General features: G+C 38.5%; 1 protein-coding gene across 9 annotated transcripts in view; it reads right to left on the bottom strand.

Moving 5' to 3' along the window:
* The window catches only part of CHST15 (carbohydrate sulfotransferase 15), a 966,917-nt gene that overhangs the window by 478,107 nt on the left and 465,521 nt on the right, over window positions 1–23,289 (bottom strand). For 7 of the 9 annotated variants that reach the window (XM_044056008.1, XM_044056009.1, XM_044056010.1 and 4 more), the window contains one exon: window positions 12,463–12,535. The exons of the other annotated variants lie outside the window; for them this stretch is intronic. The gene's annotated coding sequence lies outside the window, so the exon portion shown is untranslated. The remainder of the gene's footprint in view (window positions 1–12,462; window positions 12,536–23,289) is intronic. 9 annotated transcript variants of the gene reach the window in all.

Below are 23,289 nucleotides of genomic sequence, written 5' to 3'. Positions count from 1 at the left end.
AAACTCACATTCATTGAAACAGCATTGAAACCCACATTCAAAGAAAATACATTTTGCCAGTGGCAGATAAAGATTAATTTTGGGCTGTTTTCAATCATAGGCTCCTTGCATATGAAACATACATGTGCTCTTTGATACACCTTCCTCATTGTACTAAAATTATATTCCTTGTGCAATACAGTACACTTGTTAGAGGGTGTTTTAAATTTGTTTTGAACATTTTTCCAGTAAGCAATGAAACAAACCATATGCACCCATAATGGCAAAACTGCCCAGTTGAGAACATTTATCATAAAAGTCTACTCAGACTTCCACAGTCCACCATTATTAGTAAATATACACAATTCTACAGTCCACCATTATTAGTAAATATGCACAATTCCACAGTCCACCATTATTAGTAAATATGCACAATTCTATAGTCCACCATTATCAGTAAATATGCACAATTCTACAGTCCACCTTTATCAGTAAATATGCACAATTCTACAGTCCATTATCAGTAAATATGCACAATCTCTGAAGTCAGTCATCTAAATAATTCCACATTAAAGAAATCTGTAACTAATGAAGCGGTTGCTGCTAGCAATCACCTTTATATTTCATGGTTTCATCGAAAAATAAAGTGTCTGTTGCCCCTCAGGAATAAATTGCCTATATTACATTAAAAAAATGATAAGCTAGTAATAATATTGCAAGAGGAAATGGATGGCAAACTGATAACGAACTCATAGTTAGTATCTTCACCAAGGAGAACATTCTCAGTACGGCAGCATCCACCCCTTATGGGAGTAGAACCCACAACCTTCTGCATCAAAAGCAAGTACACAACCTGTTGTGCTATAGTATTAACTTGGAAAAACACTAAACTTCTATTCCCCTGCAGCTCTCAGTTCCTTGTAAAATCTACTCAATACTCAACTGCATCTCAACTTCGCAGCTCAAGAAAACTGGAAAAAGCCAAAATGTATTGGGGGGGGGGGGGTCAAAAGCCCCAAAACAGGGACACATTAAACATTGCTTGTATAATCTTGGAAAGTTGCTAGAATAAAATGTTGTGTTGCCACCATATATTTTACTGCCAAGGTCCCTGAGCAAAAAACAGTCAGAGTAACATACCACTACGCCACATCAGCTGCTTTGTAAAAGAGAGGAAGACTGAAACTTAAATGGCTATCATTTAGTGAATTCAGTTCTCACCATAGCTGTCAACCTCTTAGTACAAAACACCTGGACAAACCCAGTAATGAGGGAATACAGCCCTCAAACATATTCAGTGAATTCAGTTCTTGCCATAGCTGTCAACCTTAGCACAAAACCTGGACGAAGCCAATAATGGGGGAATACAGTCCCAAAAATAGGGACAAATTTAAAATATTCATCTTATAAACTTAGAAAATTGCTAAAAAAAGGTTGTGCTACTATGTATTCTGAAGAACATGAAGTTGGAAATTCAAATGCCGGTCAATTTTACTGCGGACAGAACAAAAACAATTTTCAGCAGAGACGCAGGGATTAATACTGCAGACACGTCTTTGTAAAATGGCAGGGCACCAGAGCAAATCCACACAAATACAGGGAGGAGATGCAGACAGAAGCCACCCCAACCAAGAATCAAACCAGAAAACCTATAGCTATGAGGCAACAATACTACCACTGCACCATGAATTATGCAAGGAATTAAACATTCAGAAACCTGAAGTCTGAAATTCAAATGCCTGTCAATTTTACTGCGGACAGAACAAAAACAATTTTCAGCAGAGATGCAGGGATTAAAACTGCAGACACGTCTTTGTAAAATGGCAGGGCACCAGAGCAAATCCACACAAACACAGGGAGGAGATGCAGACTCCACACAGAAGCCACCCCAACCAAGAATCAAACCAGAAAACCTATAGCTGTGAGGCAACAATACTACCACTGCACCATCAATTATGCAAGGAATTAAACATTCAGAAACCTGAAGTCTGAAATTCAAATGCCTGTCAATTTTACTGCGGACAAAACAAAAACAATTTTCAGCAGAGACACAGGGATTAATACTGCAGACACATCTTTGTAAAATGGCAGGGCACCAGAGCAAATCCACACAAATACAGGGAGGAGATGCAGACAGAAGCCACCCCAACCAAGAATCAAACCAGAAAACCTATAGCTGTGAGGCAACAATACTACCACTGCACCATCAATTATGCAAGGAATTAAACATTCAGAAACCTGAAGTCTGAAATTCAAATGCCTGTTAATTTGACTGCGGACAGAACAAAAACAATTTTCAGCAGAGACGCAGGGATTAAAACTGCAGACACATCTTTGTAAAATGGCAGGGCACCAGAGCAAATCCACACAAACACAGGCAGGAGATGCAGACTCCACACAGAAGCCACCCCAACCAAGAATCAAACCAGAACACCTATAGCTGTGAGGTAACAATACTACCACTGCACCATCAATTATGCAAGGAATTAAACATTCAGAAACATGAAGTCTGAAATTCAAATGCCTGTCAATTTTACTGCGGACAGAACAAAAACAATTTTCAGCAGAGACGCAGGGATTAAAACAGCAGACACGTCTTTGTAAAATGGCAGGGCACCAGAGCAAATCCACACAAACACAGGGAGGAGATGCAGACTCCACACAGAAGCCACCCCAACCAAGAATCAAACCAGAAAACCTATAGCTGCCTGTGAGGCAACAATACTACCACTGCACCATCAATTATGCAAGGAATTAAACATTCAGAAACCTGAAGTCTGAAATTCAAATGCCTGTCAATTTTACTGCGGACAGAACAAAACCAATTTTCAGCAGGGATTAAAACTGCAGACACGTCTTTGTAAAATGGCAGGGCACCAGAGCAAATCCACACAAACACAGGGAGGAGATGCAGACTCCACACAGAAGCCACCCCAACCAAGAATCAAACCAGAAAACCTATAGCTGTGAGGCAACAATACTACCACTGCACCATCAAATATGCAAGGAATTAAACATTCAGAAACCCTTAAGTCTGAAATTCAAATGCCTGTCAATTTTATTTAACATTTTTTAATCAGGACAGTCTGACTTGGAACAAATAAACAATTTTCAGCAGAGGCCCAGGAAGAAATAATGCAGACATGTCTTTGTAACATGGGAGGACACAAAAGCAAACCCACAAAAACACAGGGAGAAGATACAGACCCCACAAAGAAGGAACCCCAGTCAAGAATCAAACCCAAGAACCTGCAGCTGTGAGGCAACAATGCTACTACTACACCATCAAATATCAAGCATTGCAACATTTACAAACCACAGATATTATGAGGAACAGATCAGATCGAATATGAGGCAAAAATCTGCAATTTTTTTACAAATGGTGGTGGGTAGGGAACTCAAGTCTTTAACACCTGCATACAGGGTACAGGGTTCAAGCCTGAGGTATTCCCTACCACACCACCATAAGCACCTGGGGCATTTACACACACACACACACACACACACACACACACACACACACACACACACACACACACACACACACACACACACACACACTCCAGTGAGGTGCACACACACACACTCTCCAGTGAGGTGCACACACACACACTCTCCAGTGAGGTGCACACACACACACTCTCCAGTGAGGTGCACACACACACACTCTCCAGTGAGGTGCACACACACACACTCTCCAGTGAGGTGCACACACACACACTCTCCAGTAAAGCACACACACACACACACTCTCCAGTAAAGCACACACACACACTCTCCAGTAAAGCACACACTCTCTGGTAAAGCACACACACACTCTCTGGTAAAGCACACACACACACACTCTCCAGTAAAGCATAAGCAACACACACTCTCCAGTAAAGCATAAGCAACAAACACACACACTCCAGTAAAGCATAAGCAACAAACACACACACTCCAGTAAAGCATAAGCAACAAACACTCACTCTCCAGTAAAGCATAAGCACCATACACAAACACTCACTCTCTCCAGTAAAGCATAAGCACCATACACACACAATCCAGTATAAACATTGTAAAATAAAGGTAAAAAGCACCATACAAACACACACACTCCAGTAAAGCATAAGCAACAAACACTCACTCTCCAGTAAAGCATAAGCAACAAACACTCACTCTCCAGTAAAGCATAAGCACCATACACAAACACTCACTCTCTCCAGTAAAGCATAAGCACCATACACACAAAATCCAGTATAAACATTGTAAAATAAAGGTAAAATGCACCATACACTTACCTGAATATATCCAGCTAATGTACATCCTTCCCGCGCAATACTCCAAAGACCCACGAGATCCCAAGGAAAGCCCGACGAGATCCCAATGCTCCTTCCTGAGTCCTGACTGCTGCTCTTGCAGTCCGGACCCGACCCATAATCCTAGCGAGTCTGTGCACTTTAAAAGTGCACAGACGTCTCCTTGTGTCCCCCTATGGGGACTGCCGGCTGCCTTGAGCATGCGCATAGACCGACAGTAGTCGGGACTACTGTGCATGCGCGAAGTCTGCGAATTTCAAAAAATATTTTTTTTTTATTTTTCTTTCTATTTTTTATTCTGAGGGGGCTGCAGTCTGGCAGCCCGATGCCACGAGCCACCCCTGCTGAGAACGATCAATACATTTAACTAGTTTATCATATTTTAAAAGGATATGTGAGGAGAACACAACAATTAATTTATTTGCAATGGTACCCTCACACAATAACTTGCAACTGTCCCTGATTTTCAGGGGATGTCCCTGATTTTTACTCAGATTTTAGCTCTTTCCCTCTTAATCCCTCCTAAAACTGGTGACTTTCGGAGAAACGTTGGTGAATTGCACTTAATAAATAATGACAATAATTAAGAGCTATAGACTTCTTTTACTTCCGAAAATGTATATTAATCCATATCCAATTATTCTGTCAATGTTTCAAGTTAATAGTACTAATATTTTAAAAGTGTCCCTGATTATTTCTGGATTTGTCCCTGATTCTGTTAAGATTTGTCCATGATTGGTTGAGAGCTATCACAAAGATGCAAAAGGTAGCAGAGAGAAAAAGAGAAAGTGGAAGAGAGAGAGAGAGCGTGAAACATGAAAAGAATACAGGGCAGAAGGCAATAAAAGAGACAAATAATGCAGGAGTGGAGAAGCAAAAATGTAGAAAGGCGCTGCTTTAATTAAGAGAGTTAACCAAATAAAAAAACTGGAGGAGGTTAGAGCAATGTTTGATGACAAAAGCATGGTAAACAGCTACAATGTGTAGTTGAGATAAAGATTTCTGTTACCAGAGGAGTGGAATGTTGAAAATCAGGGGCTAGTTTTGAGAGAGCTCGCCCAATGACACTTACTACGAAGGAAGGTCGATATGGGGTGTTGGAAGATGAGAAGTTTGGATGGATCAGTATAGCATGTATAGAGGATAGTGGATTGCAAATGTTAAGTGGTTAAAAGTTTGAACATAGTAGAAGCAAATAGGAATAAAGGATGTGCACTGATAGGAGCAAAGGGGAAAAAGTGAGTGAGAGAGTTATTTAAATGGTATATAAAAATAAACTAGTGAGTGGGGCAGTTTATTTAAATATTTGTATAAATATAAGCCAGTGAGTGGCAGGGCATATTTAAATGTTTGAATAATATGTCTGGCTATATATCTGCATGACTGAGATGCATAATGATGGTGTGCATATTTCAGCTGGGAAAGGATTCTGTTAGAATATATAATTTTCTCTTTGTCTTAACTTACCCTTGAAACACTAAAAGAGTCTGAAATAAATTAGAAATTAAAGCAAATATGAAATCAAAGTGTCCTCATTAGTTAGGTGCTGAAGCAAAAACAGTAACAGAATTATCTTCAAAATGAAAATAAAGTTTAAGTATTCCTTTTTAAAGAAAAGCTATATTACACCCTTCCTACGACTGTCATATAATTAAGTAGCAGGCCAACAACTTACACCCACAATACTAGAAGAAATAATCTGATAAGAATATATGCATATGAATATATATATATATATATATATATATATATATATATATATATATATATATTTTTTTTTTTTACTTTTCTCTCCTAACCTGTTCTTTCAAATTTTAAGAAAATCAAACTAAATTTAGCACTTATGGCAACTATAGAACAAAAATGTACTCAACTGAATTGGGGAAAGAAAAATACAGCATCGGGTCAAAAAAGGGGTTTGGTTGTACAGGAACACAGAGTGATAGCATTTAAGGAAAGAAATAACAAGACTGACATCTAGCATGTAACAGCTGCACAGTAATGCCAGTCTGGAAATGACCCTGAGGACCCCTTGCTTACTGTAAATGAATGCTGCAAGGTATAGCAAAAGGTGATAGGTTATCATAACTCTGGTGGTCTATTGTCGTGATGGAAGCTGAACAAGAGACAATGAAACAGGAAAACATTGTGTCTCATACTTCTTGCTAGAAAGTCAGTTGTGAAGGTACTATTTGATTTATTTATCACACATTCAAAGGTTCATAGATTAATACTAGCCTCTTGATCTGGAGGAACACCTGCAGCCTAGTAACAAGGTCTCAAATCATAATTACCCACAAACTCGAATAATTAATATCCAGTTACAGCTCATTTCACTGAGGGATAGAGAGGCAGATTCAGGATAATACCAAACTTCCCCTCCTTTCTGGGAAGGCTTATGGAGCCAGAATGATGGTGTATTTATGACTGCCCATCCATCTGTCCACATTACGCTTAAAGAGGCTCAAGGAGCCACTTTGTTTGACATCCAAGTGAAGTTTATTCCACAAAAGAGGATTTCTCATAGACAGAAACTTATCTTGCCAGCAGGTCCTATTTATAGTTTGGTGGAAATTTAGATCTCATCAGTGAATGTTTATATTTGTTTTGTAAATGTGTAAGGTGGCACAATGGACTGGATCCTTGAGGCTCTGTAGGCCAGACAGAGGTCCTTCTTAAGAGTTGGTAGTAAACAGAAAAGAGAGATCATTTTGAGGCAGCTGATGTAACTCAAGGAAGACCTTCACTTGATTGTCTTGGTGAGGAAATACTGTGGTCTCTCTAGCTGAGTCATATGCTTAGACAAGCACATGACAAACAAGGTATTATATGCTATTATATGTCTAATGACCTTGAGCCCGTGAAGATATATCACTAGTAAGCAAGGATATGCAGCAACTAGAATGACTTCAAAGGTTCCTTACAAAAAGAATACAAGGCATACCAAACCTACCTTATGGAGAGCACCTTAAAGCTCTTTCCCTCTACTCAGTCTCCTATAGATTGCTGAGGGGTGATCTGTGCCTGAATTACAAGGCATCCACAAACCCTAAACTTATGCATCCCCTACATATTAAAAAGCCAAACAGTACCAGAAATACAGGGTCTAGGAACCTGAATTTTGTCTATGACTTAAACAGAACACACCAGAGAGAAAGATATGTGTCCCAGAGATTGCCTCTCCTGTGGAACAGACTTCCCAGAGATGTGAAGTTAAGTTTGTCTATTACCCAGTTTAGCACAACCTAGACAAGTGGATGGGGAACAGGAAATTTATACTGGGCCTTGCACCCATGACTCTTGGACAGAGATGCATTATAAATGCCTGGCCCTCAATGTCCTATTTGGATGAGGGACATCATTATTCTTTCAGGAAACTTGGCTAGGCTTAAAAAGGTCCCCTGTGTCCTTAGCCTAGTAACAGTCTATGAATCTGTGAATTTCTGAAAGGCAGTGGATACATTGTGATCAAAGAACAGTTCATTTTGAACATTCGATGAAAGTCCCCCTGTCCCTGATGACTGCCAACTTTTAAACAGGTGTTGCCTACATGATAGGGGATTGGGTGTTTTAGTTGCTGAAGAATATGATGCTGTATTTCTTGGTTTTTAGTTTAAGGCCACTGTCCAGGCATCATTTGATGGTGCATGGTAGGCACTCCTATAGCATTTGCAAGCCAAATTTGCAGCTGTCTGCAAACTTAGTCAGCCACAGGTCCATAGTCACCCTTGACATCAGAGAAATAAATACCAAATACCAGATAAAAGTAGTCCTAGGATTGACTCTTGGTGGACACCACTGGTAACTCCTTTTTTCAATAACAGTATGCTATGCAGACTAATAGTTTGTGTTTCCTCTGCAAGCAACTTTGTCATCTAATGAGGACCTTGGAGGATACATTTAGTTTGATTAGCTTATTGATAATGTCAGACTGTGAAATAGCATCAGATTCATTTGCTCTGTCTAGGTAGGCAGTTTGATCCCATTTGCCTGCATCTACCAATCAGTGACCTGTTCAAAGAAGTCTTCCAAATTCAGGAGGCAGGTTCTGCTTTTAACATGCCTAATCTGGCTTGGTTCTAGGTCTAGGTCTTGTAGCTTGCCCATATCATTGTTTATAAGTTCTGTAATGATGCATTCCATTGCTTACAGATAAGGCTGGTGAGATTTATAAGTCTATAGTTCCCAATATCAGTAGTTGGTACCCCTTTGTGGTGAGGGATGATTGCAATTTTTATCCATACCTCTGGAAGGAAGCCATTGGAGAAGCTGAGATTGAAGAGGATAAGTAGTGAGTCTATGAGGCAGCATCTGATACTTACAAGGAGAAATCTAGGTTAATTATCATGACCCCTGGAGCAATTGATTTTGAGCTTTTGAGAAAGGACTCAGGACTTTTCAAGACGTAATCTAAGGTGGTGGCTTGGGCATACTAATTTTTTGTGGAAAGCTGGGGGGACGGAGGAGTAAAGTTTAAGATAAATTTTGTCAGATAATATGCTGGCTATGTATTTAGGTGAACAGTATGTGTTGTTGGTATGTATTAGCTCACTACAATGCTAGGCATTAGTTCTAAGGATTCTGATGTAACTGAAGAAATTTTTGTGGTTGTTCCTAGCATGAGTGGCAATTTTAGTTCATACTTTTGGAGGATTTGGTTTTGTTTCTAAATTCCTTATTGATCTTTCTGAGTTCTCCTTTAGATGAGCGAGTATTAAGTTTACACAAACTGGCTAAGAGTTTCTTCCTCTTCTTATATAGTTTGTTTATACAAAGGTCCCACCATTGGAGTTATTCCAGAACTTTGTATTTATGGCTTATGGGGAAGGATATATAAATGTATGCTTAGAGAAGGGCATTGAAATTATCTGCAACTGTAGACATATGTGTAATGGAGTCACAGAGACAATGAGAAGGTTGAAATTTCACAAAGTCATCAGTTAGCTGGAGCAGGCTTGCCTCAGAGTAGTCTCTAAACAGCAAAAGGTTTTTTTGATAGATTTGGTTTTAGCCTAATATTGAAAGTTTGCCTTCACAGTGCAGTAATCCCTAAAACCTATTTTAGCAACTGCTCATGGTTTAAAAGATAAAGTATACATGCAGTATAAATATTACAGTAACAAACTGCATAAATCCATCATACAGTAGTGCTAACCACAAAATATTAATATCATTTTAGTATCATCACAGTATCCTGTACATCTTTATAAGCATTTCAAGTAATGCAGTGCCAGAGTACGGCAAACATATGTACTACATACATTCTTTACATAATATGTTAAAGCAAACATTCATTTGTAGAAGGTCAACAACAAAAATAGGCCCACTTTTATAAAAATTCTGTCAAGCAGCCACAAAATGCAGTACAGTATATTCAGTTACAGAATCATGGCAGGTAAGCCAGTTCTATTTATGTAAAACAAAAAGGCCATGACTATGACCCATGTGAAGTAAGTTTCATTAGTAGCTCAGGTGCATGACAGAATAGACACAAAGGAGAAGGGAATGAATTAGTTGACCCCACACTCTTATTTTGGGGGGTGTGGGGTGTTACTTGTGTGGGGGTATGCACATATACAGATTTGCTTACTGGAGATCAGAGAACTATATACAAGTGCCTGTTCTGTGGACAGGGGCAATCTGCATGCTTACACTTCTTGAGGAAGTAAGTTCCATGCTATGCCCATGGCATATTTTTCAGTTTACTGAGGATGCACCGGGAGTTAGGAAGTAAAGCAAACAAACAAAAAACTCCTACTAGAACCTCTACTCAGCAGGAATAAAAATGGGTCAAATGATTTTCACTTGGAAGGGGAAAAATGAGCTAATATGTTATCCATGGTAGATATAATGACCAAAGGTTGTTGTTTGTCTTTTCAGCTTTTCCCAGTTAGGGGTCGCCACAGCGGAACTCCGGTCTGCTAATGATTAGCAGTCGATTTTTATGGTGCTGAGTTGCCAGCCCAATGCCCAACCTTCAGCGAAGGCACACCCATTCATGCATGCCTTTCGGAGGGCCACTCGACCGCGGAGAGGACATACAGACTCCACACAGAAGGCACTCCAGCTGAGAATCAAACAGGAGAACCTCTTGCTGTGAGGCAACAATGCTACCATTGTACCACCGTAGGTAAAAAAAAAAAAAAGATAAATAATCAGCATGTATATTGGAATCTGTAGTAAACATTAGACCTGGAGCACTCGATCACAAGACTTTAAATAATGAACTGTCAAAAAATAGGTAAATTCCAATCCATCCTGAAATATATTGTAGACACGTACAACTGGAAATTATCCTTAGCATTTAGCACAATAATCTGTACAGTAACTTAAGTGGTATAAGTACAAAAAAATTAGACTTAGATGTTATTAACAGTGAGTGGAGACATATAAAATATGGCGAGCTTGACATTTAGGTTATAAGCATCCCCAGACAGGCTCTGATATTTCCCTGTAGTAGATTAGAAGGTCACCTATAAATGCCAGCCTATTCTATGTATCAAGCAAATTCCATAATAAGAGGTATAAATTGTAACATGCATTTGTTGCCCATAGTAAGATAAGACATTCCCTATGCAGTAATAATCTTGCAGTATCACATTTATTCATGGAGCAGTGGTATAAATCATAACCTCTTAACTACTTCCTATATTGAGCCTATGAATGACCTCTGAAAGACTCAGCCTGCTCCTTGTATCAGGTATATTCCTGAAACAGTATAAATTATAACTTCTAACTCAGAAGGTCCCATGCATGAATTTATTTGTGCCTTGCTTCTAGCATATTTCTATATAAATCTTAAAAATCACAACCTCTAATTATGCAGAGTAGGTCCTGACGGCCTCACTAATGACATTTTCAGCAGCACGAATCACATTCTTTCTTGAAGAAGTGGCATACGTAATAAGTAAGGTGTTCTTCATTCTCCCCCCTGCCAAACCTTAGATGCAATAATTCACATATAACCCTGAACTCATTCACTACACATATACTCACTACATGTATACTCATAAGTAAACTCACTATGTGTATATTCATAAGCTCACTCACTACGTGTATACTCATAAGTGCACTCACTACATGTATACTCATAAGTACATTCATTAAATGTATATTCATAAGTACATTCATTATGTGTATACTCATAAGCTCGCTCACTCATTAGGAGTATACTTATAAGCACATTCATTCACTATGTGTATACTCATAAGTACACTCACTATGTGTATACTCATAAGCTCACTCATGCACTCACTCACTACGTGTATGCTCATAAGCTCATTCACTCACTATGTGTATACTCATAAGTACACTCATTATGTGTATACTCATGAGCTCACTCACTCACTATGTGTTTACTCATAAGCTCACTCACTATGTGCTTACTCATCAGCTCACTCACTACGTGTATACTCATCAGCTCACTCACTGCATGTATACTCATCAGCTCACTCACTGTGTGTATACTCATCAGCTCACTCACTACGTGTATACTCATCAGCTCACTCACTACATGTATACTCATCAGCTCACTCACTACATGTATACTCATATGTACACTAGGTAGCAGAAGCCTTTTCCCCTCACTTCCATGATACTTATATTCTATTTGTAGATGAGCTGATTCACACCAAAAAGTTAAGACTCCTGACTTTGGTCCCTTCATTAGGTTCCAAGGCTTGGCCTCTCAGATGGAGAAGATAATCTTCTACTAAACCATGACACTTGGGTGCGAACATCTTCTACTTGATTAGGCAAAGCACAACCGGATCAAATATTATAACTGTCTCAGTAGGGTAAACAGTCATTCATAAACTCAGGATTTATCCCACTCACTATGCTACTTTAATCTGTGCCATCATTTTTATGTGCACTTAATCTTTGTCTCTATGTATACATTCCCATGACAACAGTGACATATCTAAAGCTACATGATGGGTCTTAGCTTTGATGTTTCTTTACCAGTCTTAATTCAGCATTTTGTTAGCAAACTCCTACAGTTCTAAACATTCACCTTTAGTTTATTCATTCAGTGATGTAACATGCAAGCAATGTAGCATTATTCGTGCTAGCAGACTGCAGTTTTGTGTTTAGTAAACAGTGAACCACCTGCAAATCAAGACATAACACAGATATGATACATAACAAAACAATAGATATGAAATGATATATTTGTGAAACTTACATGGAATGTCATCAGCAGCTGCAGATGGAAGGAGCACTCATCCATAGATGGATATTAGGAGGGTATTCTTGACCTAAAAAGCAGGGAGTTCCATCAGATCACCCACTACAGTAAGAAAGTGTTCTTTTTTTAAAGACAACTACTAAGACCATCCTTGATGTGCCCTAAATGGATCTGAATCCCAAACAGAGCATTCTGGTTACAAAGAACAAGATCATAACTGACTGATGTTCCAGACGCTATAACCCAGAGAAAAGCCAACTCAAAGATATCTGATTCTTTTTTAAAAAACCTTTATTGAATCATCACTTGTAACACAGGGGCATTTAAAGTTATATAAAAGTAATCAAACTCCATTGACAAGTTAAAATTAACAAACGTTATGCTTCACATATATTGCTATATATCATATAACCCAAGCAACATTACATAAATTATGATGTATGTGCCTATGTGACTATGAGGGCCTACTATGTCCATCTACTCCTTGTCAAACTTAGGCAGTCACATGCCATTGAAAACTGCCATCACAAGCTTGGTAAACTAAGCTTATGTCTCTAGTTAATGAGTGACTTTCCTGCAACCCTCCAGTTGCATGCAATGACACAGCCACTGACCCACGATTCCCTTTTGCCAAAGCAGGTTAGCTGTCATTTGCCTCTTTCTCATACCCATCCACTGCCCAGCTTTTCCACTGCCCAAGCTGCAAATCAATGCTTCATCCAGGACTTTATCTCTCTATGCCACACAGCCAGTCTATGTGGAGTATATTTTGAATGCAGCATTTGCCGGTAGCTGGTTGGCTGACCTTTTGCGAAAGATAAGTTGAAAATCTACTGGAGAATATTTACTTGACACTTTCCATATCCAAAAGAAATAAGATAAATAATAGACTCATTTTCATAAATTTTGTGCACCCTTCTTAGGCAGCACCTGAGTGGATAGGTATGAATGATATTTTCTATCTTAGTTTCTCCTCCTGCAAAGAAGACCAGGAGATAAATAGCCTGATTCAGTGAAATCTTTTAAACCATCTTCAATAGGGAGTTCTAAGTTGTGAAAAGCAAAGATGACAGTATTTGGAAATAAGTCTCTTAGGAAACAAGCTTCATTGATAATGAGCTTGCAGGCTCAAATGGCGGCCTCTCAAAGCTGGCTGACTATGAATATCGGGCCGCTTAGTAGGGTGGTTGCCTCAAACAGATGCTGTTCTGTGGCAGTCCCTTAAGGAACTACTTGAGCAACTGGCACTGGGCCACGTGTTTTCCTTCCAGAATATTATGAAAAGTAGAATAAGATAAAGCACATCTAGACCTTAAAAGAACTCAAAGAACAATAATATAGTTCCAGGTGAATATTAGAGTTAGCTGCAGATTGACCAACTAGGGAAGTAGGGGGATTTTTTTTTAATTTATTTATCTGAAATTGTTAATCAGGTAGTTTAACTAGTCTGAAGATCCTTTTCAGCCAAGACCAAGGCCAGTGGCAACACAAGCAAATAGCTTGAATGAAAAACAGATCTAAAATGACTACAGTATCACATTAGTGAGGAATGCAGATAACTGAACAGTATGTCAGGTATTAGACAGCTGTTTGAAAATGTGAGTGTACAACATTAGGTTCAGAAGTGTATGATTGACATATTACTTGACTACAACATTACAATGGAAGAACATACATAGAAGTGTTCAAAACAAATAAATTTTTGTAAAACATATTTTTTTATATATCCCCCCATGTAGCGGGCAGTTAAGAGTCTTGTGGATAAAACATATGCTTTTGTATTTATTTAATGTAACACCTTTTGTTCTTTATTTCAAATACTTAAGTTGGTGAGCAGCTTGTTTCCATCTAGTTTTCTGTCCTAGTAAACTGGGGCATAACATTCTCACTATTAGTTTATTTACATGCAGGTCTAGCAAGTAGAAAAGCATATAAATGCTGTATGCAGTATGACAGTTCATGGTCAAAAAGGTAGTTTTTCAAAGATGGACAGCAGCTTGCGTTAACCAACTTATGTGTAATGGTGCTGAGGAGAACCTCTGCCTTAGCAGAGATGGATAGCCATCTAGCCCTTTTTATTGTTATGATGTGATGCACAGTATAGTTTGAGAACTCTAAGAATCTGAGAATTTTATTTTCAGTGCTCTGTAAAGTCAGGAGTTAGTTGATGTGTTCATTGCAGTAACAGCAAAGAATATTCAAGTCTAACGATTAGGATGCTGATGACTATGGCCTGTCTGGCTTCCCGAGTAAGCAGAGTGGAGACAGAGTATGCAGCTTTTAGCCAATAGACCCTACTATTTGCTTGTATTTTGACATGAGTAAAATAGGATAGGGAGAATCCAGGACTCCAAGGTATCCCTGACCAGTGGTGAAGGGGAGAGGGTAGTATGAGGCATTAGTGACTATCAGAGGGTAGCATAGTTTTAGCCTTTGTGCTGCACCAGAAAGAATTAGGGAGGTCATAGTGGTGTTGATTGTCAGACCACTGGTTAAGAGCCATTTCCATGTAGCTTTGAAATTAGATTGCAAATTACTGGCTATTTCATAAGAGGTTCTACCTGCACTTTTAAAAGCTATGCTGTCAGCATAAAGAATGCACTTCAAGCTGGGAGTATCCCATAATAGAGCATTAATAAAGAGTGAACACAGAAATGGGCCCAGCAGTGATCTCCTGATTCCACAATTGGCAGGGATACAGACTGGTTCATGCCTGGTACCAAAGATCGTAAACTTCTGTTGGCATGGTAGTCTTTGAACTAGAGTAGCAATTAATTATTGTTCCAGTCTAATAATTTTTTATTTGGAATGTTTTTGTCTATGTTACTTATCTGCTATTGAAAGGAAACATGCATCTGCTATTCCAGCCCAGAAGGTCAGCACAGTACAGACTTGGAACCTGCAATACATCCTCTCTCAAGATCATAATTAAACCACCAATGATCAAGTTTGTCAGGATTAGTGTGTGCTTGAGTGAAAGACCCAAATTCATTAGTGTGACTAAGACATCATAGGCTTCCATCCAAGCAAGAATGACTGCCATTTAAGAGTGTTCAAATTTGCACTGATGAAGAATTCTTCAGAATTGCTAGCAGGAAAGACATATTCCAGTTTGTAGTGAGTTTTAAGGATTAAATCTATGAAAATGCCCTCAGGAAGATGTCCCAAAGAAGACCCAGCTCAGTGCCACATGTGATACTTATCCACATACAGAAATTGTAAGATACCTTTGTTTTTGCAAGCTTTCAGACCCTGTAGCCTTTGTGAACACTTTGGGCACTGAGGAAAGCAAAAACAGTCATGCGCTCAACTAGATGTTATAGGTTCATAGGTGTGTACTAGGCTAATGGCCCTGGAGCCTTTACAAGCCTAGCCCATAGGATTACCATGGCATCATATCACCCGACCTTAGTTCCCACTGCCTCTGTCGTGAAAAGCCACTGGAGGGATCCCTGGTGTGAATTTTCTATTTACTGCACAAAGACTATATACGAAACCAACACTATTCACGCCAAAATCTTTTATTGCAAAGCTTTCAGGTCTACACCCTTCATCAGTACATATATAAATCAATTTTCTCACTGTTTAAAAAGGGGAGTATTATCAAATCACATGCTTCAGCCAGCCTATCATCCTAACCAACATACAAATCTTAAAAAAATACAATTTAATTATAAAACTATCTAAAAGTCATACACATTAGTCTAACACTTAAAATGTGACATTTAAACATTGTGGAATAACATAAAATCAATTTAAAAAACATTTTAAGAAATCATTAAATTCTCTCACTTTGTCTTTTTACTAAGACTGGTTTTAAACTGACCGCATTATTAGTAAAAAGACAAAATGAGAGAATTTAAGAATTTAATGATTTCTTAAAATGTTTTTTAAATTGATTTTGTTATTCCACAATGTTTAAATGTCACATTTTAAGTGTTAGACTAATGTGTATGACTTTTAGATAGTTTTAGAATTAAATTGTATTTTTTTAAGATTTGTATGTTGGTTAGGATGATAGGCTGGTTGAAGCATGTGATTTGATAATACTCCCCTGTTTAAACAGTGAGAAAATTGATTTATATATGTACTGATGAAGGGTGTAGACCCGAAAGCTTTGCAATAAAAGATTTTGGCATGAATAGTGTCTGTGAATTTTCTATTTCCCATCCATTCATCAAGATTTCTCTTGAAGAGGGCCAGTGAGGTGCTCTGCTTGACATGTATGGGAAGTCTATTCCATAGCATGGGCATTCTCTGGGTTATGAATCTGTCCCTCCAGCATGTTCTGTTGATTGTGGTAATGAGGTTGAGGTCACTGGAGCGTGTGGTGCAGAGGGTTTGGGATTTTTTTTAGATGTAGCATTTCTACCCGAGCTGGGTCAGACATGGCTTTGTAAGTCAAGCAGAGATCGCCTCTAAGTAGGTGATATGAGACAGAGAATAGATGGAGTTTGTTGTGTCTGTCCATATAGGACAAATGTTTAAGGCCTAGGATCCTCTTTGTGAGGTACTTTTGCGGCCTCTCCAGTTGTTGCAGGTGTCTAGTGAGGTACATGCCACATGGGGCATTGTACTCGATGATTGGCCTAATGAGGGAAGAGTAGAGGGTGACAATGACCTCTTTCTTCCTGGATACAAAACCCTTAGTAATGAGATGTGCCACATAGAAGGACTTTCTGACCACAGTGGCAATGTGGTGGTCAAAGGAGAGGCTGCTGTTAACCTGTGTTCCCAGATGTCTTATAATGCCTTCTCTGATCAGTGGACTACCATCGATGTGGTAATTCATGAGAACCATGTTTTTCTCAAAGGGGATGACAACACATTTTTTGGCATTGAGCTTAAGGCCATGGTTCTGACATCATTTGTTGGTCTCAGTGAGGCTTTTCTGTAGGATGTCAACATCACTTGGGGACTTAATAATAGCTCCCTACTTGCAATCTTCTGTGAACTTTGTCAGCCTGAGTCCCTTCGTGTTGGCCTGGACTTCAGAGAAGTAGATACCAAACAGGGGAGGACCCAGGCCCGAACCCTGTGGGACTCCACTCATGACTGGCCGGCAGTCTGACTTGGAGTCAGCTACTTTCATACTGTTGGTTCTACCTGTGAGCCAGTTTGCAACCCACCTAGTGAAATACGGGTTGATGTCTAGCTTAGTAAGTTTTTCTATGATTCCTGAGTGGGGAATGGTATTAAAGGCCTTGGCCAGATCAAAGTAGGCTGCATGAACCACCTTGCCTTCATCCACAGCTCTGGTGACTGACTCAAAGAAGTCAACCAAGTTGAGCAGGCGTGATCTAACCTTCACAAAACCAAACTGTGTGAGATCCAGAGTTTGGAGATTCCCTAAAGCCTTGTAAATTAGGTCCATGATGATGCGTTCCATAACTTTGCATATCAGACTCGTCAGGCTAATGGGGAGATAGTTTGCAGGGTCTGTAGTCGCTCCTCCTTTGTGGAGAGGGATGACTCTAGCCGTGCGCCATTTGTTAGGGACAAAGCCTGAGGTGAGGCTGTGATTGAACAGGGCACACAGGTAAGGTGCCTGTTCACTCTGTAGTTTATATAGAACACAGCCAGGGATATTGTCAGGTCCTATAGAAGCTGTATTCTTGGCTTTGGACAGTGCTGTTTTAACCTGTGCAGCAGTAATACTGGGTGCCTGGCAATCTACTGGTATTGTGACTCATCCCATGTGGGGGAGAGAGGGGTATAGTTGGCACTGAATCTGTCGGCCAGTATATTGGCAATATCTGTTTACTTCGTATAGGAGGTACCATTGTGCAGTAGCTCAGACCAAATCTGGGTATTGCCGTGGATATTCTTTACATAACTATAGAAGGCCTTTTGGTTGTCTTTACTATTTTCTGCAATTATGTTTCCATAGCTAGCTTTAGAGGATTTGATGAGGGATCTCAACTTTTTGTTGAGGCTGATAAGGGAGTTTTTCCAGTGTTTTATACACACCCAAAAGCATCTTTTAAATGGACCTAAACTGTAATGGGCATAAAACCAGCCATCATGGCCAATCACATCATCCATATACCTACATAGAAGTAAATCATGATTCTCTGCAAAGTGACCATTTGGAATACACTATACTAGATATGTTGATAGAATTTACAAACAAAAAGAACGCCTTGGACCGCGGTCTTCTCCTCTATAGTGTCAACACCAAAATCACAGAGCGCCAGTGAAATTAACGCTTTTATTCACCAAGAAAAAATAAATACATGCGTTTTCATCCTACATACAGGACTTCATCAGACAACCATTTTTGACTCAAAAAGCCATTTAAATAATCTCTAAGTCACCTGTTTAATTGTTAATCCAATGAAATACATCTCCTTCAGTTTAAACTAACATCTCATAAATATTAATGCCTACTCTCTGAAAGTGTCTTGTGCTAAACTTGATCATTCCACATCATTTATTTATATAAATAGTTTGAATTAAAATACATATAATAAACATTCATGAATAATTTACTAATAAATTATTATAAAACATCTCATTAAAAATATCTTAAATAAATTAGTTTAAAAACTCAGGTATGTGAAGACTATGTATTTGTTTCCTGTGTGTGTGTATCAATAAAGATTTCCTTAAACCTATGTTTCGTGTATATTCTACCCCCATCTGGTGTTCATTTTACAAAATTACATGTTTGAGTTTTTCAAATGTTATTAGCCTTTAATTTCAACAGAGAAGAAATTGATATAAAGTCATTCATTCCCGGTTTTTTTCCTGCCACCATGGAAAGGAATGGGTATATATTTTGTGATGTCATAAGAATGTTCGTATATCCTTCTTTTCAGTTGTCTTTCTGTCTTCCCTACATAAAAAGACTGACAGGACTGACAGATAACAAGATACACGACCCCTCTACTATCACAGTTAAAAAAACCTTTACTGCCTAACCATCTCGTTCTGCTTTCAATATATACTTCTCCCCTGTTTATAATGTACGAACATTGGTGGCACCTGCCACACTTGTATGTTCCTACTTTATTTCTATTCCCTTTATTTTTACTATGTCCATTCCTTTCCATCAAATTTTTTAGGCCATTCTATTTCCTGCACTAAATTTAAATATGAATTTTTTGTTCTGGATCAAGTTAAACCAGGCATTAGAGGAGGCCTGTGGGAAGAAATATTAGAAAGTAGGGAGCTTTGGTGGCAGGTCAACCTCGATGCAGGAAAAAAAACGGGAATGAATGACTTTATATCAATTTCTTCTCTGTTGAAATTAAAGGCTAATAACATTTGAAAAACTCAAACATGTAATTTTGTAAAATGAACACCAGATGGGGGTAGAATATACACGAAACATAGGTTTAAGGAAATCTTTATTGATACACACACACAGGAAACAAATACATAGTCTTCACATACCTGAGTTTTTAAACTAATTTATTTAAGATATTTTTAATGAGATGTTTTATAATAATTTATTAGTAAATTATTCATGAATGTTTATTATATGTATTTTAATTCAAACTATTTATATAAATAAATGATGTGGAATGATCAAGTTTAGCACAAGACACTTTCAGAGAGTAGGCATTAATATTTATGAGATGTAAAGAGAGATTTGTTAGTTTAAACTGAAGGAGATGTATTTCATTGGATTAACAATTAAACAGGTGACTTAGAGATTATTTAAATGGCTTTTTGACTCAAAAATGGTTGTCTGATGAAGTCCTGTATGTAGGATGAAAACGCATGTATTTATTTTTTCTTGGTGAATAAAAGCGTTAATTTCACTGGCGCTCTGTGATTTTGGTGTTGACACTATAGAGGAGAAGACCGTGGTCCAAGGCGTTCTTTTTGTTTGTTTATTGGAGTTTTAGAACTGCCGTTCTGCTGAATTATTTGGTTAATGTTGATAGAATTTGTTGAGGTACAAAATTGGGTGGCTCTTATTTGACACCTTTGGGGCAATGAAGAACCAGTATTAAAACCTCTGTCCATCATCATGTTTCTGGATAACTTGCACATCTCCTCATAGCAGAAGAACATGGGCTCACCCATACAGCTATAGTGGCATTGACTGATTCACCAGACAATCCCTTTATGGTATGAGGGACTGAGATCATCAGTATGTGTCTGAGGTGCAAATTCAAATGCAGCCCCAGACTGTTGTCATCCTTGCTCAGCACCCCTTATGGAATTACATAAACTGAGAGATTTGTTGGCACTATAGCAAACACAACTTTCTGATGTTTATAGTTTTTCTTTGAATGCCAATGCTTCTTCTAGAACTGGAGGAGTCACATAGATGAAGGAGAGAACATGACAGAAGGGGAATCATACACACTGCCCGAAGAGGTGATGCCCTGCTTTCTTTTTGAAGGCTTTTCTACTAGGGCATGAACAAGGTGGGTGTAATGCTGATCCCACTGAAAATGGACATATAGGATGCTGCTACTTTGATCCTTGGAGGACATCAGCCTCAGCTATAATATAATATAAAGCATATTCCCGAGCCTGCTGCCTTACCCAAGATCTCATCACAGCAAAAATTGCACTGGGACATGTATTATACCACAGAAGCTGAGTACAGGGTCTCACAAAGGACCTTCTTGAGTCCAGCCTCTAGGAAGAGTCCTTTCATCTCTAGTACTTTCTTCACCAAGTATAACTTGAAGAAAAATAGGAGAGATGAATAGCTTAAATTTCTAAACCCAAATGAGGCAAAGCAGTGCATCCTCTTCCAACATCTGCTAAAAAACCATGACTCTTTGGCAGCAAATGACAAAATGTTGTATTGTGGTTTCCTAAATCTGAGATGCCCCAAAGAAACCATTTAGCAGTCAGCATGTGAACATCTGGTAAAGTAATATGCTGACTCTGGTGGCAGTTTCTAAAAGGCATTTTTCTTTCTCAGGGCATAACTGAGGTACAAAATCAGGGTTCATCCATACTTCTTAAATAGCATCCCTGATGATTAGCTCTAAGACTTAGAAGACTCAGAGCTCCTTATGCTTTCTTCCAAGAAAGAGGGAAAAAGCCTATACAAAATGCCTCTTATGAGTCTAACACCATCTTTAACACAGACATCATCCTTAGGAAAAGCAGAATAGGGGTGACATCATTCTTAGGAAAAGCAGAATGGGGTGACATCATTATCATTTTCTTCCGAGAATCTCTCCTTGAGATCCTAAAAGGTTACATAAGATCCTGGAGAAAAGGGAATACCACAGCCATCCTATCCTGTTCATGACTATTATCTTGTACACAATCACACATGAAAGACAGTTAACAGATCTCAAAAGATTAATAACAACTATGCTAATCCACGTTAATCAAAAGTAGTGTGGTATGTGGATAGGCTGGAGGTGATGCAAGCTTTATACCTAACTCCATAAAGATACAGTTATGCACATACATTGCTTGCTGCCACCAGGCATCAAACAACTGCTTGATGGCCACAGAATGAGGCTTGAGCTCCAGTGTGGAATGTCCACATGGATTTTCCTTAAATATGGTTTGATGTGCTTCTTCAACTTAAGAAATAGCTAATTTTTCCATTTTGGGGAGCTCAAAAGTTCTCATGTGTGCAGTTATGTGGACTTGATTTATGTGTTAAAATGGTGGATAATTCTGGTGGGCTACTTTCAAAAGACTATATCCTTTTCACTTAATCCATATAAAGTATGTATGTCTTATTACAAACTCTTGTGACCATTCTGCGGGGCAGAAATAGCACTTCAGTGGTTGATGATTGGGCTGCAGGGCAACATAGTGAGTAGCTGTTTCCATTGGCTCAGGATACCTTAGCTGACTGGTACCTGAGTCAGTCTGAATGAAAGTTAGAGAACTCTAGCATGTGGATTCTAAACATATGAACAAGAGCATTACGAATAGAGACATTTCTTACTAAATGAATGTATTTTTATTAAATCATACGTAGTTTACTATGCTCTTATGTAGTGCAGATTTTATTTGACTGTGCATGTTCTTTTATGCAGTATTACCACTTATAGACAACCTGCAGGACAGTATAGATTTTTCTCTTCTGTGCAGTTAATATTTTGTGTGTAGGGTAGATAATTGTCACTTACATGGTATATCCATGACAGAAAAGAGCTGAAATATATTACTGTTGCAATTGTTTCTTTATATATCCATTCATTTAATCATAGTTGGGCATCTAAAGAGCTCACAGTCAATAAAAGGTTATAAGTGGTGTGGACACGTGTGTGTAAGAGGTTGCAGTAGGATGCACTGTATGTGCATGACGTCAATGAGATGAAATGAATTACTGTAACCATTATTTATTTATGTATGCATTCATTCATTAGATCATAGTCAGGCATTAGAAGCAAACGCAATTAACAAAATGTTTGCACTTGATAGGTACATACACTATTTGAGTCAGTATACAATTATTTATTTGCATAGTTGATCACAATCAGACATCTGAGGTATGCTCTCAATGAGTGTGTGTGTGTGTGTGTGTGTGTGTGTGTGTGTGTGTGTGTGTGTGTGTGTGTGTGTGTGTGTGTGTGTGTGTGTGTGTGTGTCATACAAGCATATAGGGGGGATGCAACTGGCTGAATTTTATGTGTGACAGCAATGAACTGAAATATATTTTTGTGATCTTTATTTATTTATTCATTGTAGACAAACAACATTTATTTATTCATTTATTCACTTATTAGATAATGATCAGACATCCTAGAACATCGGAAGCATATGCAGTCAATAAAGTGGCTATAATCAGTGGATATAGAGGCAGTCTGATAATGAATGTCTGACGTCTGTTTTCATTTGTTTTTATCTGATAATAACGAAACAGTCAATGATCTAGTTTGG

The sequence above is a fragment of the Protopterus annectens genome, chromosome 14.part0, assembly GCF_019279795.1.
Source record: "Protopterus annectens isolate FY-2018-M chromosome 14.part0, PAN1.0, whole genome shotgun sequence".
NCBI lineage: Eukaryota > Metazoa > Chordata > Ceratodontiformes > Protopteridae > Protopterus > Protopterus annectens.
This window is presented reverse-complemented; position numbering and strand designations above follow the sequence as displayed.